General features: G+C 43.8%; 1 long non-coding RNA gene across 3 annotated transcripts; it reads left to right on the plus strand.

The window, feature by feature from the left end:
- Positions 1 to 12317: 12317 nt before the first annotated feature.
- On the plus strand, positions 12318 to 19002 carry LOC146401181 (uncharacterized). 3 transcript variants are annotated; one of them, XR_014809152.1, is made up of 3 exons: positions 12318 to 15260; positions 16238 to 16407; positions 17003 to 18700. It is a non-coding gene; the product is annotated as an uncharacterized LOC146401181 (long non-coding RNA). The 3 variants fall into 3 exon arrangements; XR_014809153.1 differs by lacking the exon at positions 16238 to 16407 and having other exon boundaries at positions 12318 to 14859; positions 17003 to 19002; XR_014809154.1 differs by lacking the exon at positions 17003 to 18700 and having other exon boundaries at positions 12318 to 14859; positions 16238 to 16593.
- Positions 19003 to 19741: the final 739 nt, after the last annotated feature.

Genomic DNA, 19741 nt, shown 5'->3' on the forward strand with positions numbered 1-19741 from the left:
AGATTTCAAGCATTTATGATAAAGCTATTGTGAATAAAACAGTTATCTTACTGATGAACTATAGTTTAAATTACATATTAATGGTATTTTTATAACTGAGTGTGCATCTTCCTTTATTAATCTGTGAATACATGTCACTCCGTAGAGTTTTATAACATCTTTATGTATTCATATCTTATTAAATTTATTTCTAGTTATTTTATGGGAATTACAGTAGTTGTTTGCTGCTGTCACTATTGGTGTTGCTGCTATTATGAACGGTTCTTTTCCAATTTTATATTTTCCATTCTTTATAAAAAAGCAACACAGTGTTTAGGAATTAAACCTGCAGAAAATCTTGCAGAAGTCGAGGTTAATGTTTCACTGAAGCGTGGTTTCAAATAATAGAACTAGATTTGATAAACAATTTATGTTCTATATATACATCGCATATCATGAAGTCATTTTTTTAAAAAAACAACATGCACGTAGTGAGTTAATATAAATTACTGTCCAAGTTATATAGGAAGAGAGGGTTAAAAAAAATCAGAATATATAATATACCATCTCAGTTTAAAAATGTATATATATATGTCTAATGTATATATATATATACACACACACACACAGACATACATATATACATGCAAACCAATTTAATTGAACAAATAATGTTAGGCACTTTATGAAATGTATTACCGTCATTCTCTTTTTTTAAACAAATGAGAAAACTAAGGCCTAAAGATATTAAGTAATTTTCCTAAGCCCACTCAATATAGTTGGGAATCAAACTCAGGTATGACTAATTCCACATTCTTAACCTTTATGTGGGGTGTGTATAAGAAATGAAATAATTTTTCTAAAGTATCAGAAAATCAGGGAGTTCCCGTCGTGGCGCAGTGGTTAACGAATCTGACTAGGAACCATGAGGTTGAGGGTTCGGTCCCTGCCCTTGCTCAGTGGGTTAACGATCCGGCGGTACTGTGAGCTGTGGTGTAGGTCGCAGACGCGGCTCGGATCCTGCGTTGCTGTGGCTCTGGCATAGGCTGGCAGCTATAGCTCCGATTTGACCCCTAGCCTGGGAACCTCCATATGCCGCGAGAGCGGCCCACGAAATAGCAAAAAAAGAGACAAAAAAAAAAAAAAAAAAAAAAAAAAAAAAAAAAATAAAGTATCAGAAAATCAGAATTTTTATTTTCTGACTTATGTGTGTCTACAATATTTGTATTTTTTTTGTCTTTTTTTTTTTTTTTTTTTTTTTGTCTTTTGTTGTTGTTGTTGTTGCTATTTCTTGGGCCGCTCCCGCGGCATATGGAGGTTCCCAGGCTAGGGGTCTAATCGGAGCTGTAGCCACCGGCCTAGGCCAGAGCCACAGCAACGCGGGATCCGAGCCGCGTCTGCAACCTACACCACAGCTCACGGCAACGCCGGATCCTTAACCCCCTGAGCAAGGGCAGGGACCGAACCCGCAACTTCATGGTTCCTAGTCGGATTCATTAACCACTGCGCCACGACGAGAACTCCCAATATTTGTATTTTTAAATAAAAGCTCATTTAATTAGGAAAAACCATAATGCGATATTTATAATACAATGCACAATTTATTAGAAGCATTACAGTTAATTTGAGAGAAATAAACCTGGTAGTTTAAGAAATACTATCAACATTTTTTAAAACACTGTAATCCCGTGATCCCGCCCCAACTGGTATTAACATTATAATCTTTTTCTGTGCTAACTTGTAAGCAAACTGCAACCAGGCTTGTAACTATGACTCTACTGGCAATATAATATCCTATTATGTGATATGTCATAAAGTACTTAATCCTTCCCCTAGGACTGGATATGTGGGTTGTTTTCAATTTTCTCCATCCTAAAGAACACTTTATAGGAATCTTCAAGAAAACAGTAATATTTATTAAGTTTTATTTCAGTTAAGGGTGCCTTTCATATTGAAGCTCCCAAGACTAAAGTCACTGAGTAGCATTTGTCATTATATATAGATGTGTTATATATAGACATGTACCATCAGCAGAATAACCACTTACTAACTTAAAAATTCATCAAAGCTATTTACCTAGATATTTACACAAAATGGTTGTATTACTCATTTTCTGACTCTTATCTGAAATGTGTTATGTGCTTAAAACCCAGAATAATTTAGCAAGGTGGAAACTGCATGAATCACAAAGATCAGCTGTCAGTTCTTTTTTTTGTTGGCTTTGAGTAAGAATTCAAAAATGAGGTATAACTAGGATATAGGGGAAAGGCCTCCATGTTCTTTTATTTTCTTCTGAAATGCTCATCTAATTAATAATAGTAAATAAATAAAATTGATTTGAATGAGAAGAGTGCACTAAAAATAAGCATATTATTAATAAGGCCACTGCCAAAAGCATTTAGTGGTTTCACATGCCTTGTCAAGTGCAAGAATTTGAATGTCTTTAGCGAGAAAAAAGGAAACATAGCACGCTGAGCCAATTATGTGATTCTACCAAACTTTCCAGGAAATAAAGCTCAAAATATTTATTTAGAAAAGTCTACCATTTCCAAGACTTGCACCTGCAACGTTGTGCCATTAATAGTTCAACTTGCTTTGATTAGACAGTAAGGAAATATTCTACATTTCCATGGCCATTTTCTCTGCTGTTTCTTTTTCTCACCTTTACAACAGTCTTGAGGTGAGTTTATTTATTTATTTTTATTTTTTTGGTCCTTTTAGGGCTACACTCACGGCATATGGAGGTTCCCGGGCTAGGGGTCTAATTGGAGCTACAGCAGCTGGCCACAGCCACAACCACAGCAACTCGGATCCAAGTCGCATCTGCGACCTACACCACAGCTCACGGCAACGCTAGATCCTTAACCCACTGAGTGAGGCCAGGGATCGAACCCATAACCTCAGGGTTCCTAGCCGGATTCATTTCCGCTGTGCCATGACGGGAACTCCTTGAGGTGAGTTTAGAGTTGGTATTTGTATCTCCGTTTTACAAACAAAGAACTGACCCCGGAAGAGATGAACTCTCTGCCCCAAAGTGATGTTAATGCCGCCCAGACAGGTTCTGTGTAAAGACTGATGATGCCTCATGGAATGTAGCTTCTGATTTGTTTGTCTAGAAAGCAGAATACTCATTAGACAGATGACTTTTAAAAATGAAAACGACTGGAGTTCTGGCATTGCCATGAGCTGTAGTGTAGGTCACAGAGGTGGCTCAGATGCTGCGTTGCTGTGGCTGTGGTGTAGGCTGGCAGCAATAGCTCTGATTCGACCCCTAGCCTGGGAACCTCCATATGCCTCAGGTGCAGCCCTAAAACATAAATAAATAGAAGGAAATAACTAAAAAAAGAAATAAAAATTAAAAGGATTACATAAATTTCCAACTACTTCGAAATTCGATAAGCAGTCAAGAAGTCCTTAAGGGACATTTAAATGTGAATTTGAAGTCCACGGTGGGTTAAAATCTCAAGTCGGCCTTTGCGCAGAGGGGGCGGGATTTGCAAGAAAAGGCAGGAGGGCGCTCGCTGTGGTGATGGCGATATATCAGGTTGGTTAGGAGGGTGGCTAAAGCGCTGATAAAATGAGTGTAGTAAAATGAGACGGTAGAATCTTGGTGCACAGTCGCTGTTTCCTGTAAAAGTCTTTCCGTTTTTTTGTACGTTTGAAAATGTTCTGTGTGTAATACAAATACAAAAAAAATGTTGTGTCAAAAAAAGGCAATTTCCTTGCAATGGAACTTTCCTCCAAGGTATGTTAGAAACCCACGTCTAGGCATGCAAATCACCTGCGTCTGTTTGAGAAACAATTTGAAAGACTGCACGTAAACATTATATTCTAGAAAAGCATGTAGGACCTGACAGGATTTCTTGGGAAAATGCTGCTTTGTCCAAATCGTGCTCTAGTCTTACTAACATGAAAGCTGAGATTTGTTCTTTTCTGGAAATTTGAGAGGCATGTTTTGTGTTTGGGATAATTGTTAATGAATTTTTTTGTTACTACCCTCATCAGCAATTGGGTAGACATTTCTAAATTAGCTTATTTTGAAATAATTATAGACATTTAATTTCTCTTTCATTCTCTTTTCAAATGATCTCATTATTCGTAGGACAATCAGGAAAGGAAGCAAAGCAAACATATTTCCCTTTTTGGTAATTTCTTAGGTCTGGGATAACCTTTCCATCAAGCATGTTTGCATTGCTCTTTTTCTGGTGCAATGGAAAAAAACAACTTTCTCTTTCAAGGCGACAAGCTCCAGTGACAGACAGCTGCCAGTGTTGGCTAAATTAGCTTGCGCTGGCTTCCTCCATTCCACTTGTCTTTTGATATCACAGTTCAAGGCAAAAACACACAAACAAAAAATCCTTAAATAGACCAAGTGTAGCTCTCAAAGGAAACTGTTTGGAAAAATCTTCTTAATAGGTAACAGTATTTTTTAAATGACCTTAACTACGTAGAATGTTTGCTTTGCTAAACGTAATGGATTCTCCTACTGTATAGCACAAGGAATGACATCCAATATCTTGGGATAGAATATGATGGAAGATAATATGAGAAAAACAATGTATGTGTGTGTGAGAGAGAAAGAGAGAGAGACTGGGTCACTTTGCTGCCCAGCAGAAATTGACACAATATTGCAAGTCAACTCTACTTGAATAAAAAATATAAATAATGGATTGAAGAAAGATGTGGATTTCTCACTTCAGTTCTATCAGACACATACACGTGCAAGATTTCTCAAGGCAGGCAGTCACCACACTTTATTCTTTCTTGAAACCCTGGGCTGTCAGAAAACCACTCTTCCTTATGTTTCTACTGCCTAGGATGTAGGCAAGGGCTGCTTGCTTGCTGCTGAAGCTATGAAAGCTCGTGACAATTCTTTGTTAATATTCATATAAGGCTCAAGTCTTTTTCTTTTTTTTATTTTCCCACTGTACAGCAAGGGGGTCAGGTTATCCTTAGATGTATACATTGCAGTTACAGTTTTTTCCCCCACCCTTTCTTCTGTTGCGACATGTCAAGCCTTTTTCTGATTTTTAAATGCGTCATGAGGCCATCTGCCTTTATAGCACTTCATCGCTCCTGAGTTGATGGTCATTCAGATACTCATTCTCGGCAGAATTGTTCATTGAATTTTTACAACGTTCAGAAACCTGAGCTCCCTTGTGAACATTCTTTACTAAATTATCAATTCGCTTTTGTGAAAGATGCCTTTATTGTGATATAGTTGGGGTTTCCTTGGCGGGACGTCCAGGCCCTTGGCACAAAAACATATGAAGGAAAAGAAGTAACAGAAGCTTCTGGCTCCTTCCCATGAATCCAAAGAAACAGTAACCACGGAAGTGAGGTGGGAGCTGATGGATCCCAGGACCCATCATGGAAACAGAAGGGAATTCCGGGGTGACAAGGAGCTGAGTCTTTGCTGCCATGCGTGTGGCAGGAAGGGCAGGGCAGAGCTGGGAGCAGAGGATGGGAAACTCCGGGGGGCGCATGTTTTATGTGTGTCCCTTTAGTCTCCTCCATTACTTTATCCGCTGTTAAGAAATGGAAAAACTGTCATTCCAGGCCAACGGCTGGTAGAGGAGTGGGTAACATCAGAGTAATTCTGGAACCTGGCTTGGGAGACGGTGATGAAAAGTGCTAAGATAAACTGTCCAGCCCTCTATGCATCTCCCGCTTCCTCCCACTCTACTTCCACCCTTGGCTAGAGAACTATCACTATGTGAGGAGCCTCTTCAAAAAGAGCAGAACCAGGGTGTTCCCATTGTGGCTCCGTGGGTTAAGAACTCAACGAGTATTCATGAGGATGCGGGTTCAATCCCTGGCCTCGATCCGTGGGTTAAGGATCCAGAGTTGCTGTGGCTGTGGTGTAGGTTGCAGCTCTGATTCAACCCCTAGCCTGGGAACTTGCATATGCTGCAGATGTGGCCGTTAAAGAAAAGAAAAGAAAAAAAGCAATACCAGGGCAGAGATACTGGGGGGTTTCTGTGGGACAGGGACATGTTACTGGGGCGGGGGGTGGAGGGGGACATAGAGTGGCTCAGGTATAACCTCCAAGGATCTCCATCCTGACCCTCTCCCTGACTAAGCTGAGGGGGTAGGAGCAAGGCGGAGGCATCCGTCGCTTCCTCCGTAGGGATCTCACCAGCCTATAGAACCACACTGGCCATTGATCCAAAAGAATATGAGCTCACAGAGAAACCAGGGAAATACCTGTGAAGCAGAGCCAATATAAAAGCGGAATCAGGAGTTCCCGTCGTGGCGCAGTGGTTAACGAATCCGACTAGGAACCATGAGGTTGCGGGTTCGGTCCCTGCCCTTGCTCAGTGGGTTAACGATCCGGCGTTGCCGTGAGTTGTGGTGTAGGTTGCAGACGCGGCTCGGATCCCACGTTGCTGTGGCTCTGGCGTAGGCCGGTGGCTACAGCTCCGATTCAACCCCTAGCCTGGGAACCTCCATATGCCGCGGGAGCGGCCCAAGAAATAGCAACAACAAAAAGACAAAAAAAAAAAAAAAAAAAAAAAGACATTATAAAAGCGGAATCAAGGACCATGAGAACCAGAATTTAAAATAAGCACAATAGAATTTTCAGGGAGGTAAAGGAGCACATGATAAGCATGTGCTGTTGTCAGCAAATATAAATAACCATTCGGTGAGGCAGGACATGAAAAATGCTAAAGCTACCTAGACCTTAAAAGGTAGGTAGTCAGTAGAATAGGTATAGATAAAAAAAAAAAAAAAAATCAATGATTCAGCTGGAATGTTAGGCACAGGAACGCTCCTACGAGGCATTAATAAGAAATAAAAAGATGCAAAATAAGAGATACAGATAACCATAAATGATAAGTAACTTTAAAAACTGTATACATTTTTTTTAATTTTAAAAAAGAGACAAGAAGTTCCCATTGTGGCTCAGCAGTCAACGAACCCGATTAGGAACCATGAGGTTGCGGGTTCGATCCCTGGCCTCACTCAGCGGATTAAGGATCCGGTGTTGCCATGAGCTGTGGTATAGCTCGCAGACGTGGCCTGGATTGTAATACAGGCTATGAGACATATTTACAAAAAAAGGACATGAAAAGATTGAAAATAAGCTGATATCAGGTAAATAATAAAAAATTAAAAGAATACATTGTAGCTATTTTAATATTAGTGAGCATGAAATTTAAGACAAAAATTTATTCGGGGTCAAAAAAAGACATTCTTTACTGTGACAGGGATAACTGAGCAAGGCTCAAAACTGATCTGGAATATACTGATTCTAGTAAGTACGAAAGGAAAACTGTCGGAAATTAATCAGTCTGTAGCTGAAAACAAAAATTTTTTTCCTGTATCTCAAGAGGCATTACTGGGGCCCCTGTGGGTGTCCAAGGACTGCAGGTTAGTAGATGCTTACTAAATGTCTATTAAATTTAACCTCTTGGAACTGGATATAATATTTGACTTTTCAGATCGAAGCGCCTTTTGCTCTTGCTTTCTAATTTTATTGCGTTGTGATCAAAAGATAGAATCTATATAATAGTGATTGTCTAGAATTTTTCAAAACTTTCATTCTTGCTTAATTTATGACCAATTTCTGTGTGTGTGCTTGGGAAGGATGTATATCCTCTGATATAAATATATATATTCAAATTACATACTTGTAAATTGTGTTTTTGAGTCTTTTCTTCATATGATCTAAGTAATCTAGTCTGGGGAAGGGGCTATTAAAATTTTCAGCTACAGGATTCCCTTCGTGGCTAGCATCCACGAGGATTCAGGTTCAACCCCTGATCCCTGCGTTGCCATGACTGTGGTGTAGGTCGCAGACACGGTTCAGATCCTGTGTTGCTGTGGCTGTGGCGTAGGCCGGAAGCTACAGCTCCGATCTGACCCCTAGCCTGGGAACCTCCATATGCCACGGGTATGGCCCTAAAATAGGTCAGTAAGGAGTTCCTGTTGTGGTACAGTGGTTAACAAATCTGACTGGGAACCATGAGGTTGTGGGTTCGGTCCCTGGCCTCGCTCAGTGAGTTAAGGATCTGGTGTTGCCGTGAGCTGTGGTGTAGGTCACAGACGCGGCTCGGACCCTGAGTTGCTATGGCTCTGGCGTAGGCCGGTGGCTACAGCTCCGATTGGACCCCTAGGCTGGGAACCTCCATATGCCACGGGAGCGGCCCTAGAAAAGGCAAAAAGACAAAAAATAAATAAATAAATAAAATAGGTCAGTAAAATGAAAGCAGAGGAGTCAAGAGGAAAATGGAAACTGGTTTTGTAAGAGTTTGAGGTTGAGATTTCAACCTACTGAGATTCAGGACGCCCAAGAAAGGATGTCAAGATAGAAACACTGACTGGTGTGGGGTGCAGACCAAAGACGCAACTCTGGGAGTCACCTGCCGAGATCAAGGTGACAACCACAGCTCTGGGAATCTATTTGTCTTCGAGGAGGAACGTGGACAAGGAAGCAGAGATGGGGTGCCATGGAGGTGGAGGTCTGAATGTCGCTGCTTATTTTTTTGCGTTATCTTCCATCTCTTCCAGTGGCTTTTACACATGTAATTGCTGACAGGTGCTTTTGGAGCAAAGCAGGGTTCCCCTCTGCAATATGTTGCTTTTTACCCTCCTCATAAGCTCCCTGCTCATTCTTTGCCTATTAGCTCAGCTAATTTCAAGCTAATTGAAGAGGGTGGCCACAGCAAACTCAGGGTAGGTCTGAATTTTAAATAAATACCTTTGAAGATTCAGACACAAAGACACAGGTAGAGCAAGCACTGTGTTAAGAGCTAGGAAATACAGGGAATCCTGAGCTTTAAGGGACCTTCAGTTTAGTGAAGAAAACATCAATCATGCAGAAGAAAGGTGACAAGCAGAATGGAGGGTGTGTGGAGAGCTTAATTTAACTGCTTATTTTTTCTTTTTTCTTTTTTTTTTTTTTTTTTAGTTATCTTCCATATCCTCCAACAGATTTTACAAATGTAAACGCTGAAAGATGCTTTTGAAGAATAGTCCTCTCCTCTGCAATGGATTTTTTTTTTCCCTCTCCTCATATGTTCACTATTTATAAATTGGATAAATGAGCTGCCAGGTCTCATTATTTAGATAATAATTGGACATTTTTCTCTTCGTGAGTTCAGTGGTGATGAAAAGACAGGGGGAAAGGCAGGAACTTGGGCATTGAGCAGGATCAGAAAAAAGGTTTTTAATGATGGGGAGAAGACAGGCCTGATGACTCAGAAGAAAGACTGGCAAGTCCCCGTGAGAGCGAGTACTGACAAGGACAAGAGTCACAAGCAGGTGCAAGTGGATGAGGCTGGAGCACCGACCCCCTCCCCCAACGGGCTCAGCTTCACTCTTCTTTCTAAAGAGGAGAAAAATGGGGAAGGTAATTCGAAGGTGGAGGAAGGAAACTGACACGGCTGATGCTGGATGACCCATGCCCAGTATTACTGGACTTCCACAATCGTCTTTTAATAGGGAGTTTCCGTCATGGTGCAGTGGTTAACAAATCCGACTAGGAACCATGAGGTTCCGGGTTCGATCCCTGGCCTTGCTCAGTGGGTTGAGAATCTGGCGTTGCCATGAGCTGTGGTGTAGGTCGCAGACACAGCTCGGATCCCACATTGCTGTGGCTCTAGTGTAGGCCAGTGGCTACAGCTCCAATTAGACCCCTAGCCTGGGAACCTCCATATGCCACGGGTGTGGCCCTAGAAAAGGCCAAGAAAAAAGAAAAAAAAAAAAGAATCTTTTAACAGCAAAAATATCAAGAGAAAAACAATCAGACTGGCCTCAGACCTTGCCACAGTGTTAGGACATGGAGTTTCTGCTCCAAAATCCTCAAAGAAAGAGAGCAGGACCCAAGAATTATAGATCTTCCCAAGCTGTCTTTCATGTATAATAACAAATAGTTTGAAACAGGCAAAAAAACGTGGGGACCACTCCCAGATATATTGCATAAAATGAATTAAGAAGCTCCTGAAAAGATAGGACCACAAAACACACTTTTGAGCAACAAACATATAAGTGAACACCTTTTTATTTATTTATTTATTTTTGGCCTCACCTATAACATGTTGAAAGCCCCAGGCCTGAGACTGAACCAGAGCCACAGCCATAACCAAAGTCACAGCAGTAACAGCACTAGATCCTTAACCCACTGAGCCATTAGGAAACTCCCTCCCTTTGTGCATTTGGAGTTAACAGAAGTTTGTTTCATAGCCCAGAAAACTAAGTACATTTTAAAAAATTATTTCTTTGCGAAAAACATGAGTTCCAAACGAATTTTGAAGGGAAAGTTGTGAAACAAATTCATTCAGATGTGGGAGAGTGCCTTGATGATAAAATCAAAATTAGCTTGTAATATTATTGAGTTAATGTGGAATTGATACAATATATGACTTCCAAGTCTAACTTTACTCTTAATAAGGAAATGATGACAATAACTTAAAAGTTTGACAAATAATGCTATGTCAGAATTTGTCTTAAAAAAACACACACACACAAAAACCCTGTTAAGTTGTCTAGCCCCTTCTGTTTGGGAAACTCCCACCTTAGGAGTTCTCAGAGAGGCTAAGGCATCTCCCAGTGAATGCCAGTTTTGCCAAGCACCTTTGAAGTGAGCTTGCTCCCTACCCAAGGCTTGAACCATCAAATGTACACGCTTAAGACAGGATGAGGAGCGCGTGATGAAAGATGTAGCCACAGGGAAGTTTTGGTGGTGGACCACAACGATGGCAACAGCTACAGGGCATTTCCAGGGACCCGGTGGCTGACAGGCAGAGGAGCCACCCAATAGCAGTGCTGATGCAGCGAGGGCCCAGCCTGTGGCATAGCTTGTTTAGTGGTGACAGAAGTGGTGTCCCCACTTGGCTCAACTGAAGGGAGATTTCGGCAACGGTCCCAGTTCTGACCCTTTGCCCAGCCATGCCTTTACCTCCTACTATGGTTCCTGGCAATTCACAGTCAGGTTTGCAATACATATATTATTATATATCGCAATATATATATTATTATTGCAATACATATATTATTATATATTGCAATATATATTATTATTGCAATACATATATTATTATATGTTGCAATATATATTATTATTGCAATACATATATTATTATATATTGCAGTATATATTATATTGCAATATATATTATTGCATACACACACACACATATATGTGTACACACACACAGCACAGGTGGCAAAAGCCAGAGTTTGAAAGTTGTACCAGTTCACTGAGCATAACTTTTCAGTTGTATCTCCCATTATTCCTACACTCCAGAGGCTAGATGGCTTCTGACCTACACTTTTACACTCTAAAGACCCTGACACTCCTCGCCTGGGATAAATCTCCCTTTCTTTCCAATGACTTCTGCTTTTGGAAACCTTCTTCTCCTTGACAAAACTGCCAGAGGAGCCGATTGCTCTCCCTGTCCAGACCGGAGAAAATCCTACGCTGTACTTTTGGTGGGTGGTGGCTCCCTGTTGGTTCCAAGGCGATGAGCCACTGACATCTCTCAGAAAGCAAGCCGGGCGCGCTTACCGCTGGATCAAGCCGAGCTTGTTCCCCACCCAGCAACGCGTGGGAGGGGACATTCTCCCATCTCAGTGTGGGAATCTCGTCCTAGGAGGCTTTCCTACAGCTTTTCTCTTCCCTCTCGCCGTGCTTCTCTCATCCAAGTGCCAGCCCTAAGTAAGAACCCGGTACTTCACGAGCTGATACACCACCAGTGGTGGAATGAGCAAAGGATTCGTCGGTAAAACAAAACAAACCTACATTTGTCGCTACTGTTTGTTTTATCGTAAATCAAAGGGACCACATTAGATGGCGCTCCAGAGCCCATCTTTACCAGCTAGACCTTCTGCTTTGCTCCCCAAGCTCCCACCTAAATGCCATTCTCCCCTGTCTTTCTCCCACCCCTACTACATTCAATGCCATCAGTTAGTGCTTCTCTTAAGCAGTTACATTCACGGTCAGGGGCAAGAATTACAAAGGATGTGTTCTGGAAACTCTCGAACCCGTGCGCAGGGGTCAGTCAACCCATTTCACCTGCTTTCAATCATCCAGGTCGTTTTAAGACTTGCACGCCCTCCAGTTGGCACGTTGAGCGGGAGGCACTTGGAGTCAGCGGCATCTGCCTCTAGCTGAGCGGGTCAAGACGGGAGAGGACCTCGGCCTCTCCAACTGGGCAGGCGCGAATGTGACCCTTTGCTATTGGAGCTGAAAACGCCGAGAACGTGCAGAGGCCCCGAGCCGAGTTACGCCTGCGCACAACTACCATCATCGCATCTTTTTCCAATCACCCCTCCTCACGGCTCAGACCGCCCTGCTTCTTTATCCCATAAATAACCCCAGCCTCTCACCCTCGGGGGAGGCAGGTTTAGGATGCGTTTTCCCCGTCCCTTCGCTCTCCGCTGGCTTTCGAATCAAACTGCGCTGCAAGCCTCACCTCTCAGCTTTTCAGTTGGCTGTGCATCACCCCAAACGAACCTGCTTCAGTAACTGTCTCCTTTTCCTCTCTCTTCTATTCTTCTTCCCTATAGCTTAAGTTACAAAGGAAAGTAGAAACTAGAGATGTTAAGGGAATCAGCCAGTCACTCAAAGATCACTCCTTGAGGCACTAGGCTTGGCTCTGGTCATGCAGAGATGAAAATGACAGGTTCCTACCTCAAGGAACCCAAAGCCTGGTGGGAGAGAGATGCAACATCAGAAGGCATTAGAGTCATTTCAAGTAAAGGGGAAAGTAGGAGTTAAAGGATCCTAAAAGATCCTATAACCTGCCGGATTGGGTTTTGGGGAGCAGGGTGGGTGGAGCTGTGAAGACTTCCCAAGGAGCTAGGGCTTGAAGCCTTTCTTAAAGGGACAGAAAGAGCATCAAGACGGGGCGGGATGGTGGAAGAAGACCTTCCAAGCAGATGAATGGTGTGAACAGAAACAGAAAGGCACCGTGTGGTTCTGTGTGTTCGGAAACCACACATTGTGTCATTTCGGTATCAAATACAGAAAGTGAAGCTTGAGGAGGCTCAGGCTGGACACAGCAGGGCGCATACTCCAGCTTAAGGAGCCTGGGCTTCAGTCTGCAGGTCCCAGAAAGCCTGCAAAGAGTTACACAGTTGGCTTAAATATTTTGGAAAGATCACTGGCTTTGCAAAAGATGAATTTGCGAGGGGACATGCCAAAGGTTAGAGCAGTGATTGGAGGCTGGTATACTGTTCCCCGCCGGAGAAGACCTGTTCCAGGATGGGGGTGATGAGCTGAAAGAAGACATGGGGGCTTGAAGAAGCAATTGTAAAGTGAAAAACTGATTTGGGTGTAGAGATTTACTTTCCTTGGGAGATGAAGAGGGACGGAGCCCTTAAGGATGCTGTCATGTTTTGTTGCCTGGGAGAGGCTGTCAAACCAGAGCAAGTACAGGGCGCCAAAGGCGATGATGGCAGCAGGGGACCCGTTGAGTGTAATCAGAGTGGCGCTGATACCTGGATGGAGCTTGGTCGTTGGGTCTGCAGTCTGGGACAGGATCTGGGACTCAGCATCTAGGAGATGGTTGTGCACGTGAAAGCGGGGCATTATGGTAAAGAGATAACAAGATGAGAGACATGCATTAGGCTGCAGCTAGAACAGGGGTACACCCACCGTGAAGGGGGGAGGGGCGAACAAAGGGTCCTGAATGGGACCGAGAGGAGATGCTCAGAGATGTGTGAGCGGAATCCAAGAAACTAGAGGTTTGAAGTGAAGGAGTACGTGAGAGTGGCCAATCAGAACGGAAAACACGCACTGAATGTGACAAAGTGGCAGCGTAGGGGAAGGAGGCTAGAAGCCTGGCATCAGAAAGCTGAGCAGAGCCTGTGACAGTGAAGTCTGTGCTCCCAAGGAGCAGAGCCGGTAAGGGGTGGAGAGCACGTGAGAAAGAGCAGAACCCGACGTGGGCGTTTGTATCACATCAGCTTTGCACAGTTTAAAGCGTGCTGTCTGCAAATCGCCTGTGACCTCACCTGAGCCTAATGACCAGAGCCACCCCTTGATCTTTGGCCAGCCCTCCGTTAATGACACATGGCCCGTAGCAGGTGTTCTTAAGAGGCATCAAGCTGGAGACTGATATGGATGGTTAAGCAGCTGCCTAGCAAAGATGATTAAAATAGATGGGCCAGGAGTGCCCTTCAAGGCTCAGCAGTGAACAAACCCAACTGGAATCCACAAGGATGGGGCTTCAACCCCTGGCCTTTCTCAGTGGGCTAAGGATCCCGCATTGTGTGAGCTGTGATGTAGGTCCCAGAGGCAGCTCGGACCCTGAGTCGCTGTGGTGTAGGCCAGCGGCTGTGGCTCCGGTTCCACGCCTAGCCTGGGAACTTCCATATGCCACAGGTGTGGCCCTAAAAAGCAAAAAAAAAAAAAGCCAGCCATGCGTGTAGTCTGAGTTTCTTCAGTCAGCATTGCTATAAAGCTGATTATTAGGCCAACAGCCTTGGTTCTCTCCTAAGGCATTTCCCATAGACCGTTTTTCATGAAAGCCGGGCAAAGAGGCAGTTAAAACCAAGCCATATAAAAAGGCTGTTCCATCTGTATCCTGGTCTCTGCAGAGCCTGCCCTGTTTACTGCCTTCTCACACCCTCTGCCCACCTGAGCGCACAACCAAAAATTATAGACCCCCCCCCCAAGCTGTCTTTCCTGTATAACAAGTGTGTCCTGGAGCAAGCCAAGAACTCGGAGGCTCCCAGCTGTACCGCATAAACGTGAATTAAGAAGCTACAGTAAAGGGAGGAGAGAGAAGTGTGTAGGACAAGCAATAAGCCCGAGCCAGCATCCCTTCCTTCTTGTGTTACACGTGTGGACGCCTCAAGCCCTGTGCGTGTCTCCTCCTTCCTCTTTTGAGACAGATTTACAGGTGCTCTCACCCCCGCTGATGTTTGACAGTACGTCATTCTCTCTGCTTCAGTCCAGCTTTTTCTGATCAGCATTCTTTTTCTTTTTTGGCTGCATCTGCGGCATATGGGCATTCCACAGCTGTGGCAATGCCGGATTCTTCACCCCCCATGCCACAGCGGGAACTCCCCCACCAGCATTCTTAATAAGCATTTGGAGCTCTTTCAATCATGAGAAAGGCAGGGAGAGATGCTAGGTGATCGCCTGAAGACACCCATCACAGGAGACTGATTTAATGGCCAGATTTGCAACATGTTCGGGGTCCCTGGGTCTATGCCACTGACCTTGAAATCCAGGATTTTAAAATTCTGAAACGAAGGCAGAGACCCTGTTTGAGAGACTCAGTGAGCAGACATTCTGTCTTCTCTCCCCTGACAACTGGATAGCCGGGGTGAATTCTAAGGCCTGCGTCTGACTGTCCAGTGGGAATCCTGCTTGGTGGCTTTTTGTGGGTTGTGACAGATGAGCAGGAAGCATGGAGGGGGTGAAAGGCTGTGCCCACACTGGAAGCACAGGCAGTTTTTCAGTCCTTTTGCTCCCTAATGCAATTTACTTTTTTTGTTTGTTTTTTGTCTTTTTAGGGCCGCACCTGCGGCACATGGAGGTTCCCAGGCTAGGGGTCCAATCAGAGCTGCAGCCGGTGGCCTACACCACAGCCAAAGCAACATGGGATCTGAGCTGTGTCTGCGACCTACACCACAGCTCACGGCAATGCCAGATCCTTAACCCACTGAGGGAGGCCAGGGATCAAACCCACAACCTCATGGATGCTAGTCAGGTTCATTAACCACTGAGCCACGACGGGAACTCCCAAAATTTCTTTTGTAATGCTCACCACACCCTCTTGCTTCAGGAGTGCATTCTCCAATTTGTCCATTTGACTTGTAGACTTAGCTTTATCACCTGCCAAGAACTGGCTGGGAGGCAGGGGTAGGGGATAAATTGACTTCTTGGTAACCTATTTCCTACACTGTAGGGATTTCAAACTAAGCACATGGTAATAACTCTCAATGGCCTTCCTGTGCTACCTGATTAAGAAATACAGGAGTTCCCGTTGTGGCTCAGTAGTAACGAACCCAACTAATGTCCACAAGGACACCAGTTCGATCCCTGGCCTCGCTCAGTGGATTAAGGATCCGGCTATGCCCTGAGCTGCAGTGTAGGTCGCAGACACAGCTTGGATCCCGCCTTGCTGTGGCTGTGGCATCGCAGGCTAGCAGGTGCAGCTCTGATTTGACCCCTAACCTGGGAACTTCCATATGCTGCCGGTGCGTCCCTAAAAAGAAAAAAGAAAAACAAAACCAAAAAATGTTTATGTTCAGTGAATGTACTTTGAAATTGTTTTTTCTTTCCACTTGCTTGGCTCAGGTCCTGGTGTGTTAAGGAGAAGGAATGTCAGTCCCTCCTGTTTTCTCTGCTGGAGCAGCAGTGAGCAGCATGGTGCCCGGCGGGGTCTCCCTGCACAACAAGACCAAACTGTGCAGAGACTCAGAGCCAGCCCCACCACCAATGAGGGCATTCCAGGCAGCAATTAAATCGTGATCATTCCCCCCTACACACACACACCCACTTCCACCCCAAATCCCAGCTGTCTTTCGACTGTGGGAAGCTCAGATTGGATTACTAGGTGCCAGGAGTCCATGCGAGCCTGTAATGCCAGCAATAGCGGTCCTGGCCCCCAGGGTCCATTCTAAGAAAGGAGGAGGGGCCTCCTGCCCAACAATGAATTCAGGCGCAGGTCCAAGGGATGGTTTAAGAAAGGTTGGAGGAGTTCCCACTGTAGCTCAGGAGTAACAAATCCTTCTAGTATCCATGAGGATGCTGGTTCGCTCCCTGGCCTCAATCGGTGGGTTAAGGATCCAGCATTGCCATGAGTTGTGGTGTAGGTTGCAGATGCAGCTCGGATCCCTAGTTGCTGTGGCTGTGGTGTAGGCTGGCAGCTGTAACTCCCATTTGACCCCTAGCTTGGGAACGTCCATATGCCCCAGATGCGCCCCTAAAAATAAATAAATGAGAGAGAGAGAGAAGCAGAGGGAGCAAAATGTAAACAATTGGTCCATCTGGGTACAGAGACCATGGATGGTCTTGTATTGGTGCTTCAACATTTCTGTATGTTTGAAATTATACTCACAGGGAAGGGAGAAGAGAAAGGAGGAATGATTGACAGACTGAAGTCACCAAGGAGATGGAAAGGAAGAGAATGCAGAGCAGCCGCAGAGGGAAGAGCCTGAGATTGGAGGAAAGAGGCTTCATCCGTTGTAAAAGGCAGAAAAGATGGGCTCTGACATCCATTTTCCATGTTGGTTGAGTGGAGGGAGGAAGGGATGGGTTTTTATAATCGTCTTAATGGGCACGTCTTCATATGACTCTCCTACTTTTGAAAGTTGAAGGAAGGAGCAAGCGTGAGCCCGGAGCAGATGCACCATGATTTAGCAGGATTTTAATGCATCTCTGGGAGCACACAAGGAGACTTTAGGCTGGGTGAGCTGAAGGTAGAAGCCCACTCCTGTGTATGCAGGGGAGAGAGATGGGGAGAAGGCAGGGACAAATACTGCAGGAAAGCAGCATTCTCACTGTAATTGGAGAGAGAGTGCTTCCGAAGACAGTAAGACAGTTGCTAGTTGCTGTTCATTAATGCCCAAGCCAGGACGCCCCATCCTGATCTTGCTTATAATTGTCCCTTGAGCCAGTTTTCATGGAGTGAGGCTTTGGGCTATTTTTAAACTAAAGCATAAAATGTGTTTTACCTGCAAATTGTTCCTATAACCATTTGCCTTAGTCATTGCTCAAGTTTAAAACCTATTTGTGGAAGGATGGAATTTTACAAGAAATAGTCAAGTGCTCCAGCTATAACCATCTCTGTAAGTAGAGAACTTCATTACTGACATGGTTTTCTAGTAAAGTGCCCCAAAGTGACCACTATCCAGAATGGATGCAATGCACTTTCATTGAAAAGGGTGTTTTTCTTCCCTCTTTTGGCTCAAAATGCTCGCCTTACTTCTCTTTAGCTTGTTAGAGCAATGATTTGATCAATTGCAAGATGTGTTATAAAGACTTAAAAATGAACAAAAACGTGGCCTCCAGAGGTATCTCTTACCCTTAAAATGGTGAGACTATACAAATACAAAGTCTATATATAGTGTCCTTTACACATAGGAGAATATGAGGCCATCTGAATGTTTGCCCCCAAAATAAGTATTTACCCATTCAAATGAAATAAACACCTCTTTGAATAATTTTAGAAATTGGAAATTTTATTGATTGGAGTTTTCTAGGTCCTGTTCCTCTCAAAAAATTTTTATTGAAACAAATGAGTGGATTGACCCTGGATTCTGCAGGAGAAAGAGACTCAGACAGGTCCTTCCCAGGCATGGGTCCAGTGTAATTTTCTCAAAATTGCTTATTTTGTGGGTCTTTCTAATGGGAAAATACAGTAGCCTTCTCTCTTGTGAACAGAATAATTGCCCTATCATTCAGAGAGCTGCTGTAACACCTATGAAGTAACCCTTTTGAGGAAAATAAATATGTGGAGGAGAAGTGTGTGCATGGCCCCTCTTGGTTATTGACGGAGCAATCAGAGAATGTAGAGAAACACAGTAACTGCAAGGTTACCCACGGAATTAACAAAGAATTCACACCATCTTAAATTTTCCAGCATAGAATCATTTATTCACAAGTTACCGAAAATAATTGCTCCTATTTATAGGGCAGGTAAAAATAGAGAACAAACTTGAATAAATCCCTCACCAAGAGTTTATCGGTTTCCTCCTGATGGTTCATAATATTTTTAAGAGTTGTGTTAAAAATAAAAAATGATTTTGTGACTTAAAATATGTCTGAAATTGATGAGCGCAGAAGGATCACATCTCTCATTACTTTGTCCTCCAAAGAGACTTTTTCTTAAAGACTTTTCACTCTTTGTTATTTGTTTAACTGCTACAAAGATCATTTCGGCTTTGGATGGGGAGGTGAATAGACGAGCAGGCGACAGCTCCCCTCTTGGACGTTCTAGTTTATTGTGTGATGCTACCATAGTGAATGTGTTTCTTAATTTCTATTAAAAGTGAAAAACATCCAGCATGTTAAAAGGTCATTGTTTTATAGTAATCTATAAATAAAACCATTGCAATCCAGCCATTTTCCTTTTTGTATTTTTTCATGCAAAGCTACTTTCCATATAGTTAAAAATAACAGCTCAGGCGCCAATATCTTTCAATCTTTTTCTTTTTAGGGCTGCACCTGAAGCATAGGGAGGTTCCCAGGCTAGGGGATGAATGAGAGCTACAGCTGCCGCCTACACCGCAGCCACAGCAACGTGGGAACTGAGCTGTGTCTGTGACCAGTTCAGGGCAGCACCGGATCCTTGACCTGCATCCTCATGGATACCAGTCGGGTTCGTTACCACTGAGCCACAATGGGAACTCCTTTTATTCTTTTTCTTGTTAGGGCTCGGAGTCAGGGAATTCTGTCTTTGGGTGGCAGTCTGTGAATCCATTTTATTTCCAATCCTCTGATGAGATGACTCAAAAAGCGTGACACATGACATCTGCTTGTATAACCAGGAGAGCTGGCTCCATGCTGCTGGACCTCAGCTTCCCCAGAGATGGTGCCAGTGCCTGGTTGTGGAGGGAGAGACATCCTCGCACTATTGTGTACAAGGCTGGTGAAGAGAAGGAGGAGGAGGTAACAAATCACAGGAAAATTGCCTCGGTGGAGGGGCTGGACAAACCGAGCTCTGTCTAAACAAATGGTTTAAACACGACAGTTACAACTGTTGAACTGCTTCCTTATGATAAATTCCTCGTATCACTAGGTTAACCGTGTCTTTGGCTTTTAGCTACGTTCCTTTTTAAAAGGATTCTATTAACCAAG

Source organism: Sus scrofa, chromosome 7 (genome assembly GCF_054392235.1).
Source record: "Sus scrofa isolate SSC_HxYL_T2T_F1_AM1 chromosome 7, Sscrofa_HxYL_maternal_Yorkshire_Landrace_v2.0, whole genome shotgun sequence".
In the NCBI taxonomy this organism is placed as follows: domain Eukaryota; kingdom Metazoa; phylum Chordata; class Mammalia; order Artiodactyla; family Suidae; genus Sus; species Sus scrofa.